This window comes from Bufo gargarizans, chromosome 3 (assembly GCF_014858855.1).
Source record: "Bufo gargarizans isolate SCDJY-AF-19 chromosome 3, ASM1485885v1, whole genome shotgun sequence".
NCBI lineage: Eukaryota > Metazoa > Chordata > Amphibia > Anura > Bufonidae > Bufo > Bufo gargarizans.
The window spans coordinates 164,135,840-164,150,388 of NC_058082.1; positions in this window are offsets into that span (position 1 = coordinate 164,135,840).

Sequence of the window (14,549 nt, forward strand, 5' to 3'; positions counted from 1 at the left end):
TCAGCTCTACTACATCTCTATATATGAGCAGCTGCCATGTGTATAGATGTAAACTTAGCCAGCTATAACAGTAGAAGTCTCATATTTTTTCAGTCAGCCTCAAGGCAGCTCATATGGTCTAGTGGTTAGCTGCTCTGCCTCTGAAGCAGAAGGTTGTGGGTTTGAATCCCAGCAGATGCTTTTTCTGAAATACAAGCACTGACTCCATATAAGGACATACAGGGCGGGACAGAATACAAGGCGGGACACAGGAAGAGGCTGCATCGCATCGCTGACATGGAGGTAAGTAGAAGTGTTTATTATTTTTTCTTTAATACCCGACTGTTACTGCCATGGGGGAGCGGAAGGCACCTGATACTGGCACATGGGGGGAGGGGGGTTGGCACCTGATACTGGCACCTGGGGGGGGGGGAGTGGGGTTGGCACCTGATACTGGCATGGTGGGGGAGGGAGAGAGGCACCTGATACTGGTATGGGGGGGGGGGAGAGGCACCTGATACTGGCATGGGGGGGGGGGGAGAGAGGCACCTGATACTGGCACCTGGGGGGGGGGAGTGGGGTTGGCACCTGATACTGGCATGGGGGGGGGGGGAGGGAGAGAGGCACCTGATACTGGCATGGGGGGGGGGAGAGAGGCACCTGATACTGGCATTGGGGGGGGGAGGGAGAGAGGCACTTGATACTGGCACTTTTTTTGTGGTGGTGGGGGGGAAGATGGCACTATGATACTGGGACATAGGGGGGGGAGGCACCTGATACTGGCACCTGGAGGGGAGAGGGGGGGTTGGCACTTGATACTGGCACATGGGGGGGGGAGGCACCTGATACTGGCACATGGGGAGGGGGGAGGGAGAGAGGCACTTGATATTGGCACTTTTTAGTGGGGGGGGGGGAGATGGCACTATGATACTGGGACATGGGGGGGGGGGAGAGGCACTTGATACTGGCATGTGGGGGGGGGGGGTTGGCACTATGATACTGGCACATGGGGGGGAGAGGCACTTAATACTGGCACTTTTTTGCGGGGGAGATGGCACTATGATACTGGCACATGGGGGGAAGAGAGAGGCACTTGATACTGGCACATGGGGGGTGGGAAGGAGAGAGGCACTTGATACTGGCACATGGGGGGAGATGGCACTATGATACTGGGAAGTGTGGGGGGGGAGGCACTTGATACTGGCACATGATGGGGGGCACTTACTGGCACATTATTGGGGGGCATTATGGGGGACACTAGGCCGGCAGCCTATCAGAGGCCGGACACTGAGGGGCATCTACTGGGGCACTATATATGGGGCATTTTATACTAGTACATTTTGGGGGGCACTAGCAGGAAGGGGGAGAGGAGCACTATGGGGGAATTTACTGGGGGCACTATATAGGGGTATTTTATACTGGCACATTATGGGGGCACTATGGGGACATTAGCTCAACTGGGGGCATTACAAGGGGGTATTTTTTTCACTGTCACATTATAAGGAGAATTATTACTACTGGGGGGGGGGGGCATTATGGTGGGTTTTATTACTGCCCCATGGTATGACCCCCTAGTAGCAGCACCAGCCTCTCCCTGCTCTGCTATCCCTCTGCCCCTTCTCCAAATACTTATTATGAAATCTTTCTCATTAGGATAAAACACAACATCAGCTCCGCCGAGCCCCCGGCCAAGTGTGGAAGTGGCGTCCGAGATCCCCAAGGGCCAAGCCATGTAACTGTAAGTGTTCATGTGGAGTATGTTTATGTTATGCACATATAGCCTACACTGTGCCCCACAATGTACAGTATACCGCTACACTGTGCCCCACAATATACAGTATACCTCTACACTGTGCCCCACAATATACAGTATACCTCTATACTGTGCCCCACAATGTACAGTATACCTCTATACTGTGCCCCACAATGTACAGTATACCTCTATACTGTGCCCCACAATGTACAGTATACCTCTATACTGTGCCCCACAATGTACAGTATACCTCTATACTGTGCCCCACGATATACAGTATACCGCTACACTGTGCCTCACAATATACAGTACACCTCTACACTGTGCCCCACAATATACAGTATACCTCTACACTGTGCCACACAATATACAGTATACCGCTACACTGTGCCTCACAATATACAGTACACCTCTACACTGTGCCCCACAATATACAGTATACCTCTACACTGTGCCTCACAATATACAGTATACTGCTACTGTGCCACACAATATACAGTATACCTCTACACTGTGCCCCACAATATACAGTATACCGCTACACTGTGCCACACAATATACAGTATACCTCTACACTGTGCCTCACAATATACCGCTACACTGTGCCACACAATATACAGTATACCGCTACACTGTGCCTCACAATATACCTCAACACTGTGCCACACAATATACAGTATACCGCTACACTGTGCCTCACAATATACCTCTACACTGTGCCACACAATATACAGTATACTGCTACACTGTGCCACACAATATACAGTATACCTCTATACTGTGCCACACAATATACAGTATACCGCTACACTGTGCCAAAGGAGTGGGGTTTACACAGGAGGAGGGAGGTGCGAAGCGCGCTGAGGGGGGCCCTTACAAATATTTGCTGTGGGGCCCAGTCACTTCTAGTTACGCCCCTGACTGGGATCTTCTATTCGCCTTATTTCGGATTTTCGGCTGTGGGTTCGGGAGTAAGCTGCATAAGGGCTAATCTGTATTATATGGGTTCCTTTACACTGAAACCACCCAAAAATTACCCCATTCTGGAAACTACACCCCTCAAGGTATTCAAAACTGTTTTTATAAACTTTGATAACCCTTTAGGTGTTCCACAAGAATTAATGGAAAATAGAGATACAATTTCAGAATTTCCCATTTTTGGCAGATTTTCCATTTTAATCATTTTTTTCCAGTTACAAAGCAAGGGTTAACAGCGAAACAAAACTCAATATTTATGGCTCTGATTCTGTAGTTTACAAAAACATCCCATATGTGGTCATAAACTGCTGTACAAGCACACGGCAGGGCGCAGAAGGAAATAAACGCCATACGGTTTTTGGAAGGCAGATTTTGCTGGACTCGTTTTTTGACACCATGTCCCATTTGAAGCCCCCCTGATGCACTCCTAGAGTAGAAACTCCAAAAAAGGGACCCCATTTTAGAAACTAAGGGATAGGGTGGCAGTTTTGTTGGTACTAGTTTAGGGTACATATGATTTTTGGTCGCTCTATATTACACTTTTTCTAAGGCAAGGTAACAAGAAATAGCTGTTTTGGCACAGTTTTTATTTTTTGTTATTTACAACATTCATCTGACAGGTTAGATCATGTGGCATTTTTATAGAGCAGGTTGTCACAGACGCGGCGATACCTAATATGTATACTATTTTTTTTATGTACGTTTTATACAATGATTTTTATTTTTTAAACAAAAAATATCATGTTTTAGTGTTTCCATAGCCTGAGAGACATAGTTTTTTTCATTTTTTGGGCGATTATCTTGGGTAGGGTATGATTTTTGCGGGATGAGATGATGGTTTGATTGGCACTATTTTGGGGTGTGTATGACTTTTTGATCGCTTGCTATTACACTTTTTGTGATGTAAGGTGACAAAAAATGGCTTTTTTTACACCGGTTTTATTTTTATTTTCCTACGGTGTTCATCTGAGGAGTTAGGTCATGTAATATTTTTATAGTGCAGGTTATTACGGACGCGTTGATACCTAATATGTATATAAGTTTTACACAATAATATTTTTGAAAAAAAAAAAAATTATGTGTACCTTTTTCCGTAGACACTGCAAACAGGGCGGTCTCTCAATCCTCGGAGCCCCAGGCAGGCACCTCCTAAACGGCTGATAACTCCGCCCTCCGTGCGCCTCTGCTCGCCCGTTTACTCCCCTCCCCTGTCCCTTTCCACTGCGGCTGTGCGGTCCAAATCGTAGCGGGCGCATGCGCAATGCGATGCCCGCTCCTGGCAGGGCATCGCAATACCTACTGCACATGCGCCCGCTACGATTTGGACCGCACAGCCGCAGTGGAAAAGGACAGGGGAGGGGAGTAAACGGGCGGGCAGAGGCGCACGGAGGGCGGGGTTACGAGCCGTTTAGGAGGTGCCTGCCTGGGGCTCCGAGGATTGAGAGACCGCCCTGGGCACTTGAGAGGGCTCAGAACATAATCTTATAACTTCATTTTCGGCAAAAAGAAAAGTCCGTTTTCTACCACAAAGGTACCGTTTTTATGTTCTGGCTGGATCACATAACCCTGTTTTAACGGTCTAACATGCTAAAATGTGGTGACAGACTCCCTTTAATGAGGTGGATGATGATGAGACACAGTTGCCAATGAGTCAACGGCAATTACTGTCTCAAGAGGTTAATGAAGAGGATGAGACAAAGTTGTCAATCACTGAGGTTGTGGTTAGGTCAACAAATCAGGAGGATGATCAGAGTGAGGAAGTGGAAGAGGAGGTGGTGGACGATGAGCTTACTGACCTAACCTGAGAAGGTGGAAAGCCAAGCGAGGACAGCAGTACAGAGGGAGAGGGATCTGCAGCACTGCAACAGGCTGGAAGAGGCCAAAAGGGAGAAGGCGGGCCACACCAAACAGGCCCGCAACTGTTCCATGGAGCAGCCCCTTGCGGAAATCTCCCTTGCCAAGGGGTAGATGTTCCACAGTATGGTGCTTTTTTGAGGAAAGTGCGGACGACAAAAGAATAGTAGTTTGCAACCTGTGCCATACGAAAATGAGCCGGGGCGTGAACACTAGCAACCTCACCACCACCAGCATGATCCGCCATATGGCATCCAAGCACTGTAATAAGTGGGACAAATGCCTGGGTCCACAATCTGTGTCTGCGGGTCACACCACTGCCTCCTCTTCCCCTATGTTATGTGCTGGCCAATCCCCTGTTGAAGGCGCAGGCACGGATGCTTCCCGCCCTGCACCTGGACCTTCACAAGCACCATCAGCGACCACATCCACTTCCGTGTCCCAGCGGAGCGTCCAAATGTCCTTACCCCAGTTCGTGGAACGCAAGCGAAAATACCCAGCCACCCACCCACAGGCCATAGCACTAAATGCGCAGCTTTCCAAATTACTGGCTCTGGAAATGTTGCCAATTAGGCCTGTGGACACTGAGGCCTTCCGCAGTCTGATGTCGGCGGCCATTCCGCATAACACAGTCCTCAGCCGCCACTATTTCTCAAGGTGTGCCATGCCCGCCTTACACCAACATGTGTCCCGTAACATCACACGTGCCCTTACCAACGCAGTTACTGGGAAGGTCCACTTAACCACGGACACATGGACAAGTGCATTTGGCAAGGGACACTACATTTCCCTGACGGCACACTGGGTGAATGTTGTGGAGGCCGGGAGTGATTCGTACCCTGGGATGGCACAGGTGCTACCAACGCCAAGGATTGTGGGCCCTACGTTGATCAGGGTTTCCGCCAGCACCTACGTTAGTGGCTCCTCCTCCACCTTCTCCTCCCCTTCCACCTCCGATTTATCCTCGTGCAGCACCAGTCAGTCATCAGTCGGTAGCTGGAAGCAGTGTAGCACTGCAGTGGGGAAGCGGAAACAGGCCGTGCTGAAGCTGATATGCTTGTAGCTGGCCAGCTAAAACCTGTCCTAGGTTGCTAATATAGCTTGTGTGTTTATACAGCTAGACCTGCCAATAACCTTAATACAGTTCCTATGTTTGTGCGTTAAAGACAAAAGCAGAGTTATTTACAGTGACTTCATGTTTGGATGTCATACACCGTATTTTTCGCCCTATAGGACGCACCGGCCCATAAGACGCACCTAGGTTTTTGGGGAGGAAAATAAGAAAAAAATTATTTTTAACCAAAAGGTGTGCTTTTGGTGGGTTTGGAACTAATGGTAGTCTGTGGGTGGCACTATTACTGGGGATCTGTGAAGGACACTGTTATGGGGGGATCTGTGGATGACAGTGGCATCCACAGACCACCCCCCCCCCCCTTAACTGTGCCATCCACGGATCAGCTCGATTTAACATCGCTGGATTGCACCGCCCCGCCGCTATTCCCGGCCCCAAGCTCCTCCTCCCAGTCCCTCCCCCAGCCCCCGCTCACTCTACATCGCATCCAGCGATGTTAAATTGTCAGCATTCGCCCCATAAGACGCAGGGGCATTTCCCCCCGATTTTTTTTTGGGGGGAAAGTGCGTCTTATGGGGCGAAAAATACGGTAACTGTTATATATATTGTGTTCACAGAGGCAGAAAGGATAATATGCCTTTAAGATTCATTATATGGATGTAAGGTAAGCTCAATGACACAGCAGAAACAACAGAAAGCATAAAGTTAAACTGTTGTTGCTGGGCAGGAGTCTAGACCAATCACAGCCAGCCTCACACACAGCCTGTGTGGGAAATTCTTTAGCAGGAGCTGCTAGAAATTATTATACACCAGAGGAGAGGAGCTGAACAGACATTCACTTCACTAAGAGCTGTGTTTTATGGAAGCGGAGAGGCCAAAATAGGTATTTAAAACAGTTATATAATGTTCCTACTGTTAATATAGTGATTAGAACTGTATACTGAACCAGTTATATGTGTGTTTACTTACAGTTCCACCAATTGCAAATACCATACAAACAATTGCAACCATTCAAATTCCATATTGCAATCCAAATTGCATACAACCATACCAGATCATACTCAACCAATCTGGAAATAGTTAATGCTAACTGCATACTGCAAATTGCGTCCAAATTCAGCAAGTGAACTATTAGTTAGACCTCAGATATACCTCTCAGAGAGATCATAAAGTGCTTAAATAACTTAAAGTGAGAGTACAGATACTCAAGAGAGTAGACTATCTGCTGCGGAGGTGGCAGTGTTATATATGAAGAAAAGTTGAAGTTAATAAAGAAGTTATTTCAAGCATTTGATGTGCTCTTTAAGCCTACTGTTTCCATAGAACGGCGCTAGAGGAATTGCAGAGTAATAGACAGTCTGGTTAGACTAAAAGTCTGAGATATTTAAAATTCTTCTAATGCCACAGCGCAAAAGGCACTTCATAGTGCTGTGCCTGCCACAGTGCTTAGGGGACAAACAGCACACCGCCGCAGAGACCAGACTGAGCTGTGGTTCTCGCCACTCAACCTACAACCAGGCATGGTTGTGTATGATAATGGCCGTAACTTGGTGACGGCTTTGGAGCTCGTCAAGCTCAGACACATCCCATGCCTAGCCCACATGTTCAACCTTGTGGTTCAGCGGTCTGTCAAAATGTATGCCAATTTGCCTGAGCTACTGGTGAAGGTGTGCTGCGTGTGTGCACATTTCCGCAAGTCATCGACAGCTTCGACCGGTATGTCAATGCTGCAGCAGCGCTTTAAATTGCCAGCTTACCGGCTGTTGTGTGACGTGAGCACACGCTGGAACTTTACGTTCCACATGTTGGCCAGGCTTTGTGAGCAGCAGAGGGCAGTAGTGGAATACCAGCTGCAACATGGTCATCGCCTTTCCAGTCAGCTTCCGCTATTCACAAGCGAGGAGTGGGCATGGATGTCTGACCTCTGTGAGGTTTGAAGAAACTATGAGGAATCAAAACAGATGGTGAGTGGCGATAACGCTATTATCAGTGTAACCATCCCACTTCTGTGTCTACTCAAACGCTCGCTGCTCATAATTAAGAACAACGCTTTGCATGTGAAAGTTTGCAGGTGGAAATAGGGAAGACATTACACAGGGTGATAGCCAGACCACCCTTAGTTCATCTTCTCAGCGCGAATTGGACGATAAGGAGGAGGAGGAGGAGCAGGAGGAGCAGGAGACGGTTGCCTCCGCTACAGAGGGTAGTACCCATGGAAGTTTAATTCCATCTGTTCAGTGTGGGTGGGCAGAATAGAAGGAAGAGGATGAGGAGAATGAGAGTGATCCCCCTGATGACGACAGCGAAGTCTTGCCTGTTGGCACACATGGCTGACTTCATGTTAGGCTGCCTTTTGCGCGACCTGTGCGTTATACACATTTTAGACAACACAGATTACTGGTTGTTCACCTTTCTCGACCCCCGCTGCAAAGAGAACTTCTCATCGCTCATTCCTCCGTAGTTCCTTGGCCAACCGAGGAGGGAAGACAAGGGGAGCACACAGCAGTTCCAACAGAGCAGGGCAACACTCTCCAAAGCCTGGGACAGTTTCATGACACCCTGATGCGCGGCCTAGTGTCACAAGGAGGGAAACATTTTGGAAGATGGTGGAGTACATAGCAGACTGTGTCAGCGTCCTCAATGATCCCTCTGTGCCTTTCAACTACTGGGTGTCCAAGATGGACACGTAGCATGAACTGGCGCTCTATGCCTTGGAGATGCTGGCCTGCCCGGCTGCCAGCGTTTTTTCAGAGCGGGTATTTAGTGCTGCTGGTGGCATTATAACAAATAAGCGTATCCGACTGTCAACTGAAAATGCTGACAGGTTGACTCTTATTAAAATGAACAAGGCCTGGATTGCCCCTGACTTCTCTACTCCACCAGAGGAAAGCGGCTGAACATAAAGGCACTTTAAATGTGTTGTTTATAATGTATTGAATACACTGTATTCCCAAGCACCCCTTCCGCCACAAACAAGGGTATATGGTTGAATCTTCCTTTTATCATCCTCCTTCTCCTCTTCCATCATATCAACATGCTTATTCGTCGCCTATAATGCCCTTGCATATATGCCCTTCGCATATAATGTTTTACAGGGTCAGCTCACCAGCAGGCCCTCGCATATAATGTTTTACAGGGTCAGCTCACCTGAAGGCCCTCGCATATAATGTTTTACAGGGTCAGCTCACCTGCAGAGCCTCACCTACAACCTTTTAGAGGGTCAGCTCACCAGCAGGCCCGCACCTAAAATCTTTTACAGGGTCAGCTCACCAGCAGGTCCGCACCTAAAATCTTTTACAGGGTCAGCTCACCAGCAGTCCCTCGCATATAATTTTTTTTACAGGGTCAGCTCACCAGCAGGCCTTCACCTAAAATCTTTTACAGGGTCAGATCACCTACAGGCCCTCACCTAATTATACCTAATAGTTAATTTGCACGCATGTTGCCTTGCTTGGATGTGGTAGCCGTAGCTGTTTCTCAGGCTCCCTCTCCGGAATCGAACCATGATTCCCACTTTACCCATGGTCTACATGGTTTGGGCTGAAAATAACATCGAAAGTTTATAGGGCAGACATCCGAATGGATTGTCGCCGTCACGGGGACGTGCGATCGGCCCCAGGTTATCTAGAGTCACCAAATCGACAGCAGGCCCTCGCACATAATGTTTTAGATGGTCCGATCAGCAGGCCTTTGCTCCAAACGTTTTTGAGGGTCACCAGCAGGCCATCAATCATAATTTTTCAAGGCAGTGCATGATGCCCTCCTTTATGTGTAACAAAGTACCGGTTGTAGTACCGGTTCCTTGTAATTTTTGGCAGCCCTTTCACTTAGTGCATAGGCTTTATGAGTGTAGGAGTCTCACTACATGAACAATTGTACCACAATGTGAATGAGGCCCTCCTTTATGTGATATACAGGTTGTATCGGAGTGCCTCTTCCTTGTAATTTTTGGTAGCATTTTATATACAAGTAAATATACAGGAAAGAATGTTTCCTAACAATTTTTCCTCTAAAATTGATTTTATCTTCAGTTTGGTGCGTATTATTGTCAGTCTGTAAAAGTGGCGTACTACTCAGACAACATCGTTCCCAGCAGCGACCTGGGAGTCCAAGATGCATCCAGACATCCTCCCTATGCTGTTCCAGAACCATTTCAGTGGTGTTTCCATCAATTTCTGACCTTTTCCTATTAACCAGGCACCCTCCCCTCTTTAGAGCAGGGGGTGCCTGGTTTAATGATCGGGTTCTCCCATTGACTTCCATTATAATCAGTTTTATTTTTTTTGTCGCCAAATTTTGACCCCTATAACTTTTTTCTAATTATGTGTACAGAGCTGTATGGGGGCTCATTTATTGTGGGGCGATCTGAACTTTTCATTGATACCATTCTGGGGTGTGTATGACTTTTTGATCAACTGTTATTCCATTTTTTTTTAGAAAATGAAGCGACCAAAAACGGCGAATTGGCTATTAGGACGCTTTTTTACGTTTTGCAGTTTGCCGTATGGGGAATATATTTTTATATTTTTATACTATGGGCATTTTCGCACATCACGACACCCATGATGTGTATTTTTTTAGTTCTTTTATTTATATTTTGGGAAAAGGGGGTGATTTGAATTTTTATGTCTTTATTTTTATTTATTTTTTACACTTTTTTATAGTTTTTATAGGGAACTATAGAAATCATTGCACTGGAATCTATGATGATTTTACTACTTTAATATGGAGCCCTATTACAGGCAAGGGCTCCATAGGAAATACTCTGCAGCAGCCTCCTGTCATTCACAAAGACAGGGGCTGCTGCACACAAGCTCCGACTCCTCCGATCGCCACATGGGGGAGCCGGATCATAACCGAAAACACGTGCTCTCGGTTTTCAACGCGCTCAGATGCCATGTTGAGGATTGACCACGGCATCTGAGGTGTTAAATGTCCGCGATCGGCATTACTGCCTGTTGTGGACATGAGCCGCGGATGTCTGCTATAAGAAGCAGGCGGCCACCCGCGGCTTTGGCTCCCGCAGCGCACTCGATTGGGCACCATGTTTAAAGATCGGACCGATGACGTACATGTATGTTATCAGGCGTGAAGGGGTTAAATTGTAACTGTCATTCTTTTTTTTTGTAATGTGTAGGGGCAGTGATACTGACCATTCTTGTAACAGACTTTAATTACTAGCGTTTCACACTTTCACACTAGCGTTTTTCTTTTCCGGCACTGAGTTCCGTCAAAATGGGCTGAATGCCGGAAAAGAACTGATCAGTTATATCCCCATGCATTCTGAATGGAGAGCAATCCGTTCAGGATGCATCAGGATGTCTTCAGTTCAGTCATTTTGACTGATCAGGCAAAAGATAAAACCGCAGCATGATACGGTTTTATCTTCAGCCCAAAAAACTGATCCGGATTCAAAATACCAGAATGCCGGATCCATCTTTCTGGTCTGTGCATGCGCAGACCAAAATAAAGGTGAAAAAAAATGCATTTCAATGCATTTTTCTGACTGATCAGGCATTTTTAAGACTGATCAGGATCCTGATCAGTGTTACAAATGCCATCAGTTGGCATACGTTTTGACTGATCCGGCAGGCAGTTCCGGCAACGGAACTGCTTGCCGGATCACTCTGCCGCAAGTGTGAAAGTAGCCTTAGAAAAATGGCCTTATTGATATGCAAATGAGCCTCTATGTGCTATGGAAGTGTTTTTTCAGCACCTAGAGCAGTGATGGCTAACCTTGGCACTCCAGCTATGGTAAAACTAAAACTCCCAAGATGCCCTCTTTGCTTGCCTGCTCTCAGAACTCTGTAGAAATAAATGGAGCATGCTGAGAGTTGTAGTTTCAACACAGCTGGAGTGCCAAGGTTAGCCATCACTGACCTAGAGGCTCTGTCTACTCACTATTTCTGCCACCCAGCGTGTCCCCCCAGCCCGCCCCTCTCCTCTATATTGACAGCCTACTTCTCTCCATCTCGGCCGTATTCTCGTGCCTGCACCGTGTGCTTCTGTATTCGGCGCAGTCGCAGTGACTGTCGGATCGCTCCCGATTACGGCGCAGGGAGCAGTCCGACAGTCACTGTGCCTGCGCCGAATACAGAAGCACGCGGCGCAGGAGCGAGAATACGGCCGAGATGGAGACAAGTAGGCTTTCAATCTAGAGGAGAGTGGCGGGCTGGAGGGACGCGCTGGGCGGCAGAAATAGTGAGTAGACGGAGCCTCTAGGTGCTGAAAGGACCCCCCCATAGCACCTAGAGGCTCATTTGCATATCAATAAAACTACGTTTTTAAGCTTAACCGCTCCAGACAAAGGTAATACATGAACATGGTTAGATACAGCAGACACTAGCAGATCGCTAGTGTCAGACAGCTAAATAGGTGAAAATCTAGTGGTAGAAACCTTTTAAGTAAAAACAAGACAAGGATCTTGCCCCTACATATTAAGGCCGAATGCACACGGCCATGTTCCGTGGCCGAGAGTGGTCCGTGGTATGCCAGGCTGGATTCCTGTTCAGAGCAGGAGCGCACGGCGTCATTGGTTGCTATGACGCCATGCGCTTCATGCCGCCGCTGCACTACAGTAATACACTTGTATGATCTATACGAGTGTATTACTGTAGTGCAGTGGCGGCATATAGCGCACGGCATCATAGCAGCCAATGACGCCGTGCGCTCCTGCTCTCAGCAGGATGCCAGGCCGGGATACCACGGACCGCTCACGGCCGTGTCTATTTTACTTACACTGAACAGATCTATGCTTTTAGCATAGATCTGTTCAACACCATGGACAGCAGGACGCCTGAGAAGGCGTCCTGGTACCATGGGAACCTTCCCCGTCTGCCACAAGTGAGCAGACGGGGAAGGGGAAGGAGGGGAGCTCCCTCCCTCTGTCCGCCTATCCATCTGGGGGCTGCAAAGGCACAGCAGCCCCCCGATGGCAGAGGGAGGGAGCTCCCTGACTTAACCCTTTCTATACCGCGGTCCGTATGGAAATGGTGAAACGGCTAAACGGCTGACATCGCAGCCGTTTATACCAGAGTGTCAGCAATGTGCTGACACTCTGGTACCACTGACCACCAATGAATATTCAGCGGGAGGCGCCCGCAACTGTCAGCCTGCAGCCCGCAACAAAAAGTGGTGTGTGCTCCAAAATAGAACAAATAATGGCAGCTCATCCTGTAAAAAATAAGCCCTCATACAGCTCCACGAAGAGATAATTTAACCACCTGGTTTTATATGTCTGAATGGACTTCTGGAGCATCCATTCAGAGATCGCAGCTGCACGCTAATCGTGCAGCTGCAGATCGGGTTGCCCGCTGTCAGTGAGAGAAGGCAGGGACAGTTCCCAGGTGTCCCTGCCTTCTAGATCGCTGTATACACAGCGCTCACCGAGAGTGCAGGAGCTGTCGAATCTTTCACAGACCTCGATCAGCCCTGCACTGAGGCTGTACAGTGCTGTATACCGCTGTACAGCCTCTTTGGGGGGTGTATTTCCCCTGTAACTGGGGCTACTATGTCAGCCCCACAAGTTCCATGTTACCCCTTCTGAAAGTGAAAACTCTAGGGCTAAACCAACATTTTATTAGAAAAAATAAACATTTTCATTTTCACAGCCAAATGTTTCTAGATTCTATGAAATGCATGTTGGGTCAAATCACTCACTACACCCTTCAATAAATTCCTTGAGAGGTGTAGTTTCCAAAATGGGATCACTTATAAGGGGTTTCTACTGTAGGGGTACCTTAGGTTCTCTTTAAATTTGACATGGCACCCAAAAAAAATTCCATCAAAATCTGCTGTGCAAAAACCCTTCCCTTCTGAGCAGTTTACAACCACATATGGGGTGTTTCTGTAAACTGCAGAATGAGGATAATAAATGTTGGTGTTTGTTTTGCTGTTAATTCTCTCTGCTTTACCAAAAATTAAATGAAAATGAAAAATCTTTAAAAAAAATTGAAATGTCACAACCATTTTCCTTTAATTTTTGTGGAACATTAAAGGGTTAACAACATTTGCTAAATCAGTTTTGAATAATTTGAGGGAAGTAGGTTCTAAAATGGGGTCATTTATGGGTGGTTTCTACTATGTAAGCCCCACAAAGTGACTTCATAACTGAATTGGCCCTTAAAAAAGTGGATTTGGAAATTATAAAAAAAAATAAAATCAAGATTGCTTCTACGATTCGAAGCCTAGAAAATAAAATTACATTTACAAAATGATGCCAACTTGTAATAGACGTATGGTGAATGTTAAAGGGGTTGTCCAAGTTATATTTATTGCTTACCTATTCTAAGGATAGGTCATCAATATCAGATCGGCTGGGGTCTGACACCCGGCACCCCCACCGATCAGCTGTTTCAAGAGAAGGCGCGCGCCGTGCCAGCGCCGCCTCCTCTTCACTGTTTACCTTCTCGCCGTTGCATCTGCAGCGGTGAGCAGGTGTAATTACTCCTAACTGTCCCATTCATTTCAATGGTACGGATCGCTCCTATACAAGTGTATGGTAACGATCCGTCCAATTGAAATGAATGGGACGGTTTGGGTGTACTTACACCTGCTCACCGCTGCAGATGCGACGGCGAGAAGGTAAACAGTGAAGAGGAGGCGGCACTGGCACGGCGCGCACCTTCTCTTTAAAAAAAAAAGCTGATCGGCGGGGGTGCTGGATGTCGGGCCCCAGCCGATCTGATATTGGTGACCTATCCTGAGGATAGGTCATCAATAAATATAACTTGGACAACCCCTTTAAGAAATAAATATTTTATGAGGTATCACTATCTTAAAATCAGAGAAATTCAAATTTAGACATTTTTCAGTAAATTTGGGCGCTTTTTCTTTTATAAATAAAGGTGAAACATTGACTCAAAATGACCACTAACATGAAGTACAATATGTCACGAGAAAACAATCTCCGAA